General features: G+C 44.3%; 1 pseudogene; it reads left to right on the forward strand.

Moving 5' to 3' along the window:
- Positions 1-260: 260 nt before the first annotated feature.
- LOC113907895 lies at positions 261-429 on the forward strand (annotated as a pseudogene).
- Positions 430-14332: the final 13903 nt, after the last annotated feature.

Below are 14332 nucleotides of genomic sequence, written 5' to 3' on the forward strand. Positions count from 1 at the left end.
TAAGAGTCATCGAGCCAATTTTATTATACCACCTTTGAAAATGAACGTCTGGGACTGGCCCCTCACTATGAAATGTATCTTGATGCATCACTTTAAACTTCCAATTTACCAGGCTGTCACCCTCCCATTAAGCTGCAATCCCCCTTCCTGAATCTCCCACTCCCAGCGTGAAGAGAATAACCTCTTGGGGGCAGGAACATTATGAGGGAGTTAAGAAGCAAAGCACCTCCCTTTTGCCTCGTTGCATCCGAGAGAGCAAGATGGGTCACCAGCAGCTCTACTGGAGCCACCCGAGGAAATCTGGCCAGGTTCTCGTTCTTGCCACGTCTGCTCAAACCGGCACGGTCTCATCCAGAAATACGGCCTCAATATGTGCCCCAGTATTTCCGTCAGTACGCGAGGGATATAGGCTTCATTAAGTCGGATTAAGTGAACTTCCTTGAATTGGTCATCCAGGATAACCTACCTTAACTGCAGATATCCAAGATACCTACTTTAATGCCAACTCATTGTACATAAAATAAAAATACTCCAATTATGAGTGCTTTAAAAAAAAAAAAAGCAAAGCACCTGGCTCAAAGTTTGGTGCATGGCAGGTGCCCCCACCGCACCACTGCCTGCCCCCAAGGACTCAGGGGAATGCAGGCACAGTGGTGTCTTTCTCACCTGTGCTCTGGTGTCCCCAAGCAGAGTGTCACCAGTCCACCCAACTGTGCTAAGCACAGCCTTCAACTTTTCTCTACCTGGAGGCTACGTGGTTAACCTTGCCCACACCTGTTTTCAGCAAAGCCTTTAATTGAATCATTCAACTCCACCCTCTCAGGTTTCACTTGGGGAAACAGAACCAGAGAGACTAGGGGACTTCCCAGAGCTGCACAGCCCTGACACGGTGGAATGGGGCACGGAGCGGAGCTCTCCTGCCCCTCTGCACACTGCCTGTCTCATATCCTCACGCCGCCACTAGATGAACACACCTGTAGTTTCTCAGCAGAGAAAACAGGGACGTCTGCCTTCTGCCTCCATGTGCTCCCTGAAATCCCTACACGCTTTGGTGGAATGATCAGCAGCAAAATCTGTAGGTTCTATGATGGCAGTCATTCAACTCTCACACATTTCAATTCTGGTTGATTTTACATTGCATGCCTACGTAGAATAAAGGATGCATGCTCATTGGAAGAAAATCTGACGAAGAACTGACCATGGGCAAATGAAAATGACATAACTGCATCAAAAGTGTGGAAGTGACTATAGACGTTAAGGAGAAAAACTTCCAGAAACCAGATGTACCCCGTGGCGAGCTGGTAAACATTTAACAGATGGAGGGTGAGGAGAAGCAAAGGAGACCTGGCTCATAGCATTTGCTGATTTCTGTGGTGTAAATACTGCCAGCATAGCAGATTCCGTGGCCGTTGTGACATCACGGGATGCGGAGCTGGGGACAGACATGCACAGACAGCTCCACCACTAGGCATGAGCCAGCTCCAGCACGCCCCTGGGTATAGCACGGGCAAGGTTTGTGACTGTTCTCAATCACTTATGCTTTCTTATATCAAGAATATGCGAGGCCGGGTGCCCGGATGGCTCAGTTGGTTGAGCGACTGCCTTCGGCTCAGGTCATGATCCTGTAGTCCCAGGATCGAGTCCCGCATCGGGCTCCCTGCTCAGCAGGGAGTCTGCTTCTCCCTCTGACCTTCCTCTCATGCTCTCTACCATTCTCTCTCTCAATAAATAAATAAAAATCTTAAAAAAAAAAAAAAGAATACACCAGGCCTTGTGCTAAATGCTGGGGATCCATCGGAAGGGAAAGAGACTTGGTCCTCATTCTCTTGCAGTTCAATCTAGTGGTGAGATAGACATTTAATCATAAAACCATGAAAACAAATGTAAAACTGTAACTCTGATAAATGTTAAGGAAGGGGAGTTTATGGTGCTTAGAGGTCTTGGAACCAGAGAATAGACAGAGTCAGCTTGCCTGAGGGAGTGATCACTGAACTGAGATCTGGAGGAACCTTTGGAGCATCATCATGCAGAGGGAGAAGAAAAGTATTCAAGCCAGAGGCCAGAGCATGTGCAAAGGCCCCGTGGTAAGAAGAAAGTTGTCTGTCACATGATAACATATAGACATAATCACCCTTGCCCTTTATTTTTCCATATTTCCTTACCTGTAAATGTTTCAAAAACCAGTCAGAAGCATCCTAGTTGCTGCAAAAATAATTAAAACTTTTATATCAGGAATGCAAAAGCAAATATTTAATGCTCTATTTTTCAGCTTCTTAAAATAGGTTTCTGTGTTGAATCCCGGGTCAGAAACAATAGTTTTGAAAGCCAAAGTTATTTATTTGCAAGATTGGGGTTTTACTGGGAGAAAAAAGAGTCTCTCTTGAGACTTCAAAAGGAAAGGATGCAGAACTCAAACCTTAGCTGTGGAATGGAGAGAGGAGAGAAAAGACCAACCACACCTTTCCCGGGCACTGAGTGGGGGAGGGGAGCTGAACCGGGAGCCATCCTCCATGGAGGACACTGGTGGGTCCTGGGCAAGGGCAAGGCAGCGTAGAAACCAAGCCAAGGCTCAGAGACCATCATCGAGCCAGTCCTGGGCCCCATAAACAGTGCCATCCCCACTCTCTGGGAAGGAGCTTTCAATGACAACTCCTGCAGGACACCCATGATTGTACAGAAGTAGCTGGACCCCAAAGTTGTGCTGAGTGTCGTTGGAGCTGCCCCTTGGTCAACAACCCAGGTCATGCATAATCTCCAAACATAAGGTGGTGTTCCTGACTCACAGAGGGGCCTGGGGACAGATAGAAGGCAGAACCCTTAACTGCACAGGAAGTGCTAACACCTGCCCAGGGTACCCATTTGAGAAACAGAGCCGTGGAACGTGTGGTGGGACTCCGGTGCAAATTAAGGATGGGGGGCAGAGGTCACACCAGAGGGCCTTGTAGACCCTGCGAAGGAAGGTCCTTAGATAAAGCTACGGGCCACTAGAGGGTTTTAAGCAGGGGAGAGCCCCGAGTTACTGTGTGAAAAGAATCTAGAACTGGAAATCTTCTGCCGGGGCTAGATGATGGACCAGGTTGGTGGTGTTTCCATCATCCTCACACTCTTTCTCAAGTGCTCGGCCCATCGTGTTCTGGCATTCCTGCTAAGTCTCATGAGCTCCTTGACCCTCTGGACCCCAGGCTGATCCTGGGGTCCTGATTCTCTTCCCACTGGAAAGATTCTTAAAGCACATCACTGGAGAGAGGGTGACGAAATGAGCTATGTCTACATGTTGGTGAAAACAAAAAATTGAAACCATACTTTGGAGGGCAATCTATAGAAATGTATCCCAAAGAAACAACCTAAATGTCCATCAGGAGGGAATTAGTTTAATAAAGCATGGCACATGGTGCCTTCATATGTAGAATCGTATGCCACAGTTGGAATGAAGTTGGACCACTTATTGACATGAAAATATTCCCAGAAGATACCAGAAAGGGCAAATAGCAGGTCAGCAAATGATGCATGCGGTGTGACTCTTGTCAGGTTGGGACTGTGTGTGTCTAGAGCAAAAACACATGGAGGGTAATTTCAAGCTGATGGCGGTGGCTTTCTTTAGAAGGGACATTATGCGGAGCTATCAGTTTGGATGGGACACATCTCTGAATTATTTGGTAATGTACTCTTGCATTTGAAGCCATGAAAAGCAATAACAAGTTAAAGCCATTTTGGAGATTGGAAGACAGACCAGCTCTGCCAGATGGCGGAGAGGCTGCTAAGGAGCGTGACCATGGGGACAGAGTCACCGGGATCAATGTACCCTCAGACACTGAACAAATCTCCCCTCCTCTCTGGCTATCAGTTCCCTGACAATGTCTGTAAATGTCTGTACAAGGCTGGACATGAGTATGAGACTTCTGGAAAAAGCTCAGATCAGCATTCGAATCCTGACTTCCATTTACAAAGAGAATGACTTTGGGAGTGACCCTCTTTGAATGTCGTTTTCCCCTATGTGAAAGGGGGAGCCCCCCCACCCCAACCACCTGCTTCTGAGGTTCAGTAATGCCCACCACCCAGTGGTCTTGCCTGAAAGCATAACCTCAGTAAAGCCATTTCCCTACCATGAGAAGCTTGAACGTATCACAACGTACTCAAACTACAATGATTTTTTTTGGTGCCACTGTGTGTCCGGATGCAGGAATTCAAAAGAAATGTTAATTTTGTGATTCTCCTCTTAAAACAATTTGCAATCTATACAGGACTTGGAGGAGAGAGGAAGAAGTCTCATGTTGTCAACTTAAAATTAAAAGTGTTTCTTTTCAGCCTTTTTTTTTCATCTCACAAAAATGATCTTTTTCTATTATACAAGACCTTGTCAGAAAGGGACTCTAATTACACAAAATACTAAAAACAGTTTTTAAAACTCTGGTTTTAACCAATTAATTGAAAATAATCCTATTTCAAAGAATTTCTGTCTGTCACAAGAGCTAACTAAGCTCAGTTAACTTCATTCATTCGTGTGTTCAATAAGTATTTTGAGTGCCTGCTATGTGCCTTGGTTTTAGAGATGATTATTTTTAAAACATACAAGGACTTGGAAAATCTTGACCCTCGCGGAGCTTACCTTCCAACAGGGATGGGAGTTGAGAGAAACGGATAAACAAATAATGCAATAAAGGACAACAGAAAGTATCAGGAGATGAGAGTTCTCATTTTAAAGACAGGGGTCAAGTAAAGCCGTGCTGAGACCAAAGAACCTCAAATGTACAGGAGTAAGATATGTGGGATGGCAAGTGCAAAGGCCCTGAGGTGGGAGTGAGCCTGGCATATTGAAGAAACAGCCAAAAAGCAAGCCAACACAGACAGAGCAGAGGCGCAGGGAAGGTTGCTGCAGCGATGAGTGAGAAGCAAGCCCCAAGCCAGAGCACCTCCATCACGGTCAAGAGCAGCAGGGAGGCCAGGGTTCGAGAGTGCTTTCCCCTGGAGCTGCTCTACCAAGAAAGATGGCCGGCAGCCAGCCCCCAGCGCCCTCTCCCGGGGGGGAAGGAGAGAGGGGCAACCATGTTCACGGTGATCCCAGAGGGAAGTTGGAGCTGGGCTCGGACATCCGGAATGGTCAGAATAAAGACACATCCCTTGGTCTTGGAGGCATCTCTCAAGTGTCAGAGTGTGCTCTAGTGGCATCCCAGCCGACTGAACCTAAGGACCTCTACATTAGAAGTATTCCCAGGGACCTAATCTGTCACCGTGGAGGCAAGTGACAACAGAGAAGACTCACGCGGCGGCCGATGATGCAGGACCAAGTGTGAACTTGGTCTTCCCCGTATGATGCTAACCATCAACACATCACCTTTTTTAAGTAGCAAGAGGAATAAAGCCACCATATGATTCTCTTAAAAAAAAAAAAAAAGCAGAGTGGGGTTGGAGGAGGCAGCAGACGGGGTCAGAGAGCAGCAGGGCCCAGCCATGCAGGGCTGCGGAGGCCACCGCCTGGACTTTGGCTGTCACTCTGCATGAGACAGGAGCCGGGGAGGGCTCTGAACAGGAATGATGACGTCTGGGTTAGGTCCTAACCAGGCCCCCCCGGCCTCCGTGCTAGGGAGCAAGGGTGGAAAGAGGCTCACCCAGGAACACTCCCGAGAGACCATGCAGGGACATCAGCGGGCTGGGGGGTGGGGGTGGAGAGCAGTGGCCATATCCGGGTATGTCTGAAGGTAGAGACAACGGGATTTCCTCAAGCACTGGATGTGAGGTGAGCAAAAGCCAGGGGCAGCCGAGGCTCCAAGGGGATGGATCTGAGCACTCAAAAGGAGGGAGTAAGCCTTCACTCAGATGAGAAAGAGCGGGCTTCAGGGGCCAGACCAAGAGTTCATTTGGGACATTCTACGTTTGAGATATTACATGGCCTAGTGGAAAAGGCTCGTAGGAAGTTGGACCCCTAAGGCAGAGTCCAGGAGAGAGGCCTGAGTGAGAGGCAATACTTGGGAGTTATCCACATGCAGATGGCATTTGAAACCTCCCTGGACATGGCCACCAAGCAAGTGGGGAAGAAAGAAAAGCTCCAAGCCTGGGCCCTGGACCGCCTACAGTGTTTAGAGGCTGGGAGATGCAGAGGGCCAGGGAGGGAGACTGAGACCGGGACGCGAGGGCAGCTGTGGGAGGTGGGGAGACCTGGGTGCCCCGGAAGGCAGAGGGAGAAACATTTCCTGAGAAGGGAGAGATCAGCTGTGCCAACACCCACTAAAGGGTCAGGTATGGCAAGACTGAGGATTGACCTTGGGCTACAGCAGTGGGGAGGTCACTGATGACCTTGGTGAGATTCGTCCCCCTGGGGGCAAAAGCCTGACTGGAGAGGGTTCAAGAGCTCAGGGAGAAGAGGAAGTGGAGACAACATCCTACTCTTTAAGTAGAATTCTGCTGTAACAGGGAGCAGAGAAGGGACCCATTTCCCCACGTGCTGGCCACTGGGAATGATGAAGTGGGAACATGGGAAGGATGCCGGACAGAGGGGAGATAAGCTAAGGAGCCAGAAGTGTTTGCACGGGTTGCCAGAGACAGCGGCCCAAACCCTGCATCCACAGAACGGGGAGGGGGAGAGAGCAGAGGCCAGAGCCACAGATGCTGGAAGGTGCTGGTGGCAGCTAGGGATGTCCACACAAGTTTCTTCTGGTGGTTTGTTTTCTCTGACAGTGGGTTCACCTACCAGTGCTAGGGCTCAAGGACAGAGAAGTCACAGACAGGGGAAGAATCTCACTAACTAAATGTGGGAACAGTAGGCTTAATACACAGTCCGAATTTGCAATTTCCAATTTACAAAAAGAAGGGCAGAGTTGGATGCTCTTGGTCAGAGCGAAAAGTGGCGTATCATTTTGGGTCAGTCAGACAATAGGGGCCATAAGTATGATTCTTGTGGGTGGAGGTAGGATCTGAGCCGATTCACTGAGTACACAGAATTCAGATATGTATTGAGAAATCAATAATAATGCCAAGGGCTTTACATTAACTAGGTCATTTAATCCTAACAAAACCCATTAAGAAGTAGCTATTTTTATCATTATCACCAAGCTCAGAATCATTAGCCGTAGGTCACATAGATTTAAGTGGTAAAGCTGGGATTCAACCTTCCATCTGTCTGGCTCCAGAGTCCCCGCTCCGGAGCCAGCCTCCAGCCTGTGAGTGGGGAAATGCATAACGGACCAGCAACGGAGTCTTCAGCAGAACTTACTGGTAGGATGAGCTCCACGTGGACAAAGCCGGGTGAGCCACCGGGGTACACTTCCAAAGGCTAAGCAGAGAGAATAGTAGGACACTGTCTTCTTAAAAACACTGGACCTTCCTGAAAACATTTACAATCCCGGGATAGAACTGGTCAAGGTGGGAAGTCACAGAGCCGCATTCTGAGTTTTCTTCAAGCTAGGTGCATCTATATTTAGAAACACAAAATGGAAGGAGTCAGGATAGGAAAACCCAAAGGAAGAAACGTGTCTAGGAGCTTTTGAGAGGAACACTCACTACTCCCTTTGTTTAATATCCAGCTTATTGATCTTATAATTCTGCAAAGCACTTAGCATCTTTTAATACATTGAAACCATTAGCATTCCTCTCAGTCACACATGGCTCACACAAAATACAAATCACAACAGATGGATTTATCAAAATGAGGTTTCCACAAACATGAAAAAACTGATTACTGACTCATTTTTCTTCTGAGTGTTTAAGATGGTAGCCCTCATATCAGATTTTCTTAAAGATCTTAAACACCCCCAAATTATCACATGCACAATCTGATTCTTACTGTTATATTGAAACACATTTAAAAAAACACTAATACCACTGATTTACATTTTAATAATGTGCCCCTTTCCTGGGGTTACCTCCTATGACTGTAATAATTGTGCCGGATAAAATATCTATACCTGCTTTCTCCAATATAGTAGCCAGTAACCACATATGGTATTTAAATTTAATTTAATTTAATTTAATTTAATTTAAAATTCAGTTCCCATTATCTACATGTCAAGTGCTCAGTAGCTACATGTAGCTGGTGGCTAGTATGTGGGGAGCATCAATATAGATTATTTCCACCACTGCAGATGTTTCTTTTGGATACAACTGATGTATACATTCTTTGGGTTATAGTCATCTTTTATTAGACTCAAAGAAGAAACAAATACTGCCTCAGAGAAGCTAAGTTTGCACAATCTGGGGTGTCAACCTATTAGCTCTTGGTTGAAACATGGGACCCGGCTGCATGGTCCAAGGAGATTCAAACCTGGGTCCCCAGTCATTGTCCTGCGCTTCTTTCAGAATAAAATTTCACTCACTACATCAGTGGGAACTGATTTCACGAAAAATTCAGATCTGTGACATTTCCTCTCTTTCCCAGATATGATACACTCCTTAAGTTTCATAAGTTCAGAGTTACCTAATTGATTATCATTGTGATCTAATGACCTGCTCTGTTGGGATTATTGGAATACTTAAGTGGGCCTTGTCAGAATCTCATCAGAATTAGCAAGAACACCTAAATGAGAGTCTGCCTGTGTAATCATTTCTCCTCTTTGAGAAACTTGGCCAATTTATCAGCCTAGAACTCTTTTCCATCCTACTGGAAATGACACTGATGCAGAATAATTGCTGACCCCTTATCAACTTGGTTCTTTTGATTCGCCCATGATTTCAAACATTCCTTCTTTTTTTTTCCTTTAAATTTTTTATTGTCATGTTAATCACCATACATTACATCATTAGTTTTTGATATAGTGTTCCATGATTCATTGTTTGTGCATAACACCCAGTGCTCCACGCAGAATGTGCCCTCTTTAATACCCATCACCAGGCTAACCCATCCCCCCACGCCCCTCCCCTCTAGAACCCTCAGTTTGTTTCTCAGAGTCCATCGTCTCTCATGGTTCGTCTCCCCCTCCGACTTACCCCCCTTCATTCTTCCCCTCCTGCTATCTTCTTCTTTTTTTTTCTTAACATATATTGCATTATTTGTTTCAGAGGTACAGGTCTGTGATTCAACAGTCTTGCACACTTCACAGTACTCACCATAGCACATACCCTCCCCAATGTCTATCACCCAGCCACTCCATCCCTCCCACCCACCCCCCACTCCAGCAACACTCAGTCAAACATTCCTTCTTGATCTTGGTACCTTTCTGATTTTTTCCAGGATTCTTGGCTCATTTGCATGTTTGTGTTCATTCTTTCTTGCTTACCTAGATTAAAACACTAAATGTATTTGTTTAATAACCCAACATGTAGTTAAAAAGCACCAAAAACTCTAAATATTAAGATTCTCATGCTCATTTAAATAAGGAATGAAAATTAAGCATATTTGATTACACCCATCCCTTCTTTTGTACTGTGACTACTTTCCTGTACATTTTATATTAACTTTTGTCTTTTGAGTGTCATTAGGAACTTGTGGACTTCCATGTACTGAATTTTTTCAAAACAGTTACAGTCATAATTTTTTCTTTCTATTATTTCTATTCTTTACGCTCAGATTGTCACAACTTGTTGAGTAAAAGCCTCTTTAAGTCCTTTCAATCCAAACATATCAGAAATTATCCTTGCTTCTGGAATTTTCCAGAATTTTCCAGAATCATTCTAATCTTTCCCACTTCTTTAAGCAGAGAATGATGCTCATTCATCAAAATCTGGATGTTAAGTCTCAACTTCTTTTGTCTGTTTGTTTTCTTGAGGTATAATAGACATATAACAGCATGTCAGCTTTATGTGTGCAACATAATGATTCGATATTTGTATATATGGCGTGATGATCACAGTAAGTCTAGTTCATACCACACATAGTTACAGTTTTCTTCTTTGTGATGAGAACTTTTAAAATCTATTCTCTTAGCAGGTTTCAAATATGCAAAACCATATTTCATGGCCCTGTGCTTCTGCTACTGTTGGGTCACTTTTAGTAACAGAGCTTGAAGGATACTTATTTTTAAGGTCATAAATTCACATTGATTTTTTTCAGCTTTCATTCGCTGTGCACCCCTCTCCTAATGACAGCGTGTTTCATTTACCACTAAGACTAACATAACTGAATGAAACAAATTTAAATGGTCTCTCAGGTCACTCTTCCCATAAAGGCTATCTAATGTAATTTTTAGAAGAATAAAATTCTTTCATCCAACACTTCTGTTTCCATTATAGCAGGCTAGGTTATTTGGACTGTCCTCCAGGCTACAAACAACCAAAAGTAATGTGTAAAATATTTCTAAAAACTTCCTTAGAGGTGTCTAGGTGGCTCAGTTGTTAAGCGTCTGCCTTCAGCTCAGGTCATGACCCTAGGGTCCTAGGATCAAGCCCTGCATCGGGCTCCCTGTTCAGTGGGGAGCCTGCTTCTCCCTCTCCCTCTACCCCTCCCCCCGCTCGCGCTCACTCTCTCTCTCAAATAAATAAATAAAATCTTAAAAAAATACACACACAATGAGCTATCACCTCACACCTGTCAGAATGGCTAAAATCAAAAACACAAGAAACAAGTGTTGGTGAGGATGTGGAGAAAAAGTAACCCTCATGCACTGTTGGTGGGAATGCACACTGGTGCAGCCACTCTGGAAAACAGTATGGAGGTTCCTCAAAGAATTAAAAAGAGAACTACCATATGATCCAATAATTCCACTACTGGGTATCTGCACAAAGAAAATAAAAACACTAATTCAAAAAAATATATGCACCCCCATGTTATTACAACATTATCTATAATAGCCAAGATATGGAAGTAGCCTAAGTGTCCATCCATAGATGAATGGATAAAGATGTGGTATATATACAATGGAATACTACTCAGTCATAAAAAAGGATGAGATCTTGCCATTTGCAACATGGATGAACCTAGAAGGTATAATGCCAAGTGAAATAAATCAGACAGAGAAAGATGAATACCAAATGATTTCACTCATATGTGGAATTTAAGAAACAAAATGAACGGGGCACCTGGGTGGCTCAGTTGGTTAAGCAACTGCCTTCGGCTCAGGTCATGATCTCAGGGTCCTGGGATCGAGCCCCGCATCTGGCTCCCTGCTCGGCGGGAAGCCTGCTTTTCCCTCTCCCACTCCCCCTGCTTGTGTTCCCCCTCTCGCTGTCTCTCTCTCTCTGTCAAATAAATAAATAAAATATTTAAAAAAAAAAAAAAGAAACAAAATGAACAACCACCACAAAAAGACAATAAAACAGATTCTTAAGTACAAAGAACAAACTGATGGTTACCAGAGCAGAGGTGGGAGAATGGGTGAAATACGTGAAGGGTATTAAGAGTACACTTATTATGGGGCACCTGGGTGGCTCAGTCAGTTAAGCATCCAACTCTTGCTTTCAGCTCAGGTCATGATCTCAGGGTCCTGAGATCAAGGCCCACATTGGACTCCATGCTCAGTGCAGAGTCTGCTGTGGACTCTCTCCCTTCCCCCCTTCTCCTCCCCCTGCTCACGCTCTTTCTCTGTCTCTAAAATGAATAAAGAAAATCTTAAAAAAAAAAAGAGTACACTTATCATGTTGAGCACTGAGTAATATACAAAATTGTTGAATCACTATATTGTACAACTAAAACTAATATAACACTATACATTACCTATATACTGGGTTTAAAAAAAAGTAAACTGCCCTCATGTACTGGAAGCCCCTATTCACATCACCTAAGTGGTCCAATAAAAAAATAAGCCATAAATTTAATTAAAGTAGTTCCAGACTGATAATGCCCCTACACACTTGAAAGAAACACAAAACTCTTTGGAGAAAGACATCCTAGGCCAGATGGTAGCAAACTATAGCCCACAGGCCAATCTGGGCTGCAGCCTGTTTTTGTAAGACCCACAAGCTAAAACAGTTTTCATATGTTTAAGGGTTGTTACAAGAAAGAGGAGGAGGGGCACCTGGGTGGCTCAGTTGGTTAAGCGACTGCCTTCGGCTCAGGTCATGATCCTGGAGTCCCAGGATCGAGTCCCATATCGGGCTCCCTGCTCAGCAGGGAGTCTGCTTCTCCCTCTGCCCCTCCCCCCTCTCATGTGCTCTCTCTCTCTCAAATAAATAAATAAAATCTTTAAAAAAAAAAAACAAGAAAGAGGAGGAGGAGGAAGAAAAGGTAAAGGAGTGACACAGTATATGGCCTGCAAAGCCTAAAATACTTACATGGTTCTTTACAGAAGAAGTTTGCCAATCTCTGTCCATGCCTTAGGACATTGACCAGCACATAATCATAGATAAACAAAGCATTAAAAAAAATCAGTGAGTAAAACCAGCAGACACCACAAACATCAGAACAAAACCCACAAATACTTCTGTAAATGAAATGATCAGAAAACTCTAAGAACTTTTGTCTCATTCTATTGCTGAAGCAAATGCAGTGCTAGCTCAGTCGGAGGAAGGGGAAATCCTTCCCCAACAGGGGGCTGAAGACTCATACCACAAAGGCTGTGGATAGAGGGAAGAGTGTGATGGGTCCATTGTCTTCTTTTTTTCTTTTTTAATGTGTTAAAACACACTTAAAATATGGGGCGCCTGAGGCTCAGTCGGTTGTGTTAGACTTTGGCTTGGGTCATGATCCCAGGGTCCTGTGGTCAAGTCCTGCAACGGGCTCCCTGCTCAGCAAGGAGTCTGCTTCTGCCTCTCCCCCAGCTCATGCTCTCTTTCACTCTCAAATAAATAAAATCTTTTTTAAAAACACACACTTAACATAAAATTTACCATCTTAACCATTTTTGAGCGTACAGTTCAGTGGTATTGAATATATTCATGTTGTTGTGCAACCATCACTACCATCTGTCTCCATAACTGACTTCATCTTGTAAAGCGGAAACTCGATGCCTATTAACAATACCTCCCCATTCTTCCCTCCCACTGCCCCTGTCAAACACCCTTCTACTTTCTGTCTTTATTATTTAGGTGACTCTACATACCTCATGTAAGTGACATCATAAGGTGTTTGTCTTTTTGTGACTGCCTTATTTCACTTAGCAAAACATCTTCAAGGTTCATCCATGTTGTAGCATGTTAGAGTTTCCTTCCTTTTTAAGCTGAATAATATTCCACTTTGCGTATATACCCCAATTTGTGTATTCGTCCATCTGCCAATGGCCAGTTGGATTGCTTCCACATTTTAGCTATTGTGAGTAAAGCCACTAGAACATGGGTGTAAAAATATTTCTTTGAGACCCTGCTTTCAATTATTTGGGGTATATACCCAGAAGTAGAATTGCTGGGTCATATAGTATTGCTATTTTTAATTTTTTGAGAAACTTCCATATGGTTTTCCACAGTAACCATAGGCACCACCGTACATTCAGGACTGGACCCAGTTTTGCAATCAATCCACCACAGGGTGATTTATTTAATGTCTGTCTCCCCGAGGAGACTATAAAGCACGATAAGGGCAGGAATTATGTTCTGTTCGCTCCCTATTTTATCCTCAATGCCTAGCATGAAAGGCTCACATATAATAGTTACTTAAGGAACGCCTGAGTGGCTCAGTCGTTAAGCGTCTGCCTTCGGCTCGGGTCATGGTCCCAGGGTCCTGGGTTCGAGTCCTACATCGGGCTCTCTGCTCAGCGGGAGGCCTGCTTCTCCCTCTCCCACTCCCCCTGCTTGTGTTCCCTCTCTGGCTGTGTCTCTCTGTCAAATAAGTAAATAAATAAAATCTTTAAAAATAATAATAATAATAGTTACTTAACTATTTTATTTTATTTTTTTAGGATTTATTTTTATTTATTTGGGTGGGGAAGGGCAGAAGAAGAGGGAGAGAGAGTCTCAAGCAGATTCCACGTTTAGCGCAGAGCCCATTGACCCTGAGGTCAAAACCTGAGCTGAAACCAAGAGTCGGATGCTTAACCAGCTGCACCACCCAGCTGCCCCTCAAAAACTATTTTAAATTTGTGTCTGATATTTTTATATCCGAACTTCTGTATTTCTCTTGTCTTTTTTTCTGCCATATTATCATGTTTACTCCACGATATGCCTGGTTTACTTTGATTTGAATGTTGGATGCTGTATTAGAAAAATTGTTTGTAGGCATAACTTGAGGCTTCAGATGATGATCCCTTCCACCAGAGAAGATTTATGTTTGCTGTTGCCTGTGCTCAGGGGGTGAAGTCGAGGGGTGGGGGCACTAGCAATCCAGGACCATCTTAACCCAGTTGCAGGAATTGAGATTTTTCTGGGCCACCAGGGTGGTCTGGAGCTGGCCTGCAGCCTGGACGAGAGCTGGCTGAGCTCTCGATACAACAGACCATTTTTTGGTTTGTCCAGCATTTCTCACCATCTTTAGCAAGAAGATTGACCCCCTGTTACTAGAGGTGGAAATTCTCCCTCAGTAAGTGTTTGTTCGGTGACA

The sequence above is a fragment of the Zalophus californianus genome, chromosome 4 (assembly GCF_009762305.2).
Source record: "Zalophus californianus isolate mZalCal1 chromosome 4, mZalCal1.pri.v2, whole genome shotgun sequence".
Classification (NCBI taxonomy): domain Eukaryota; kingdom Metazoa; phylum Chordata; class Mammalia; order Carnivora; family Otariidae; genus Zalophus; species Zalophus californianus.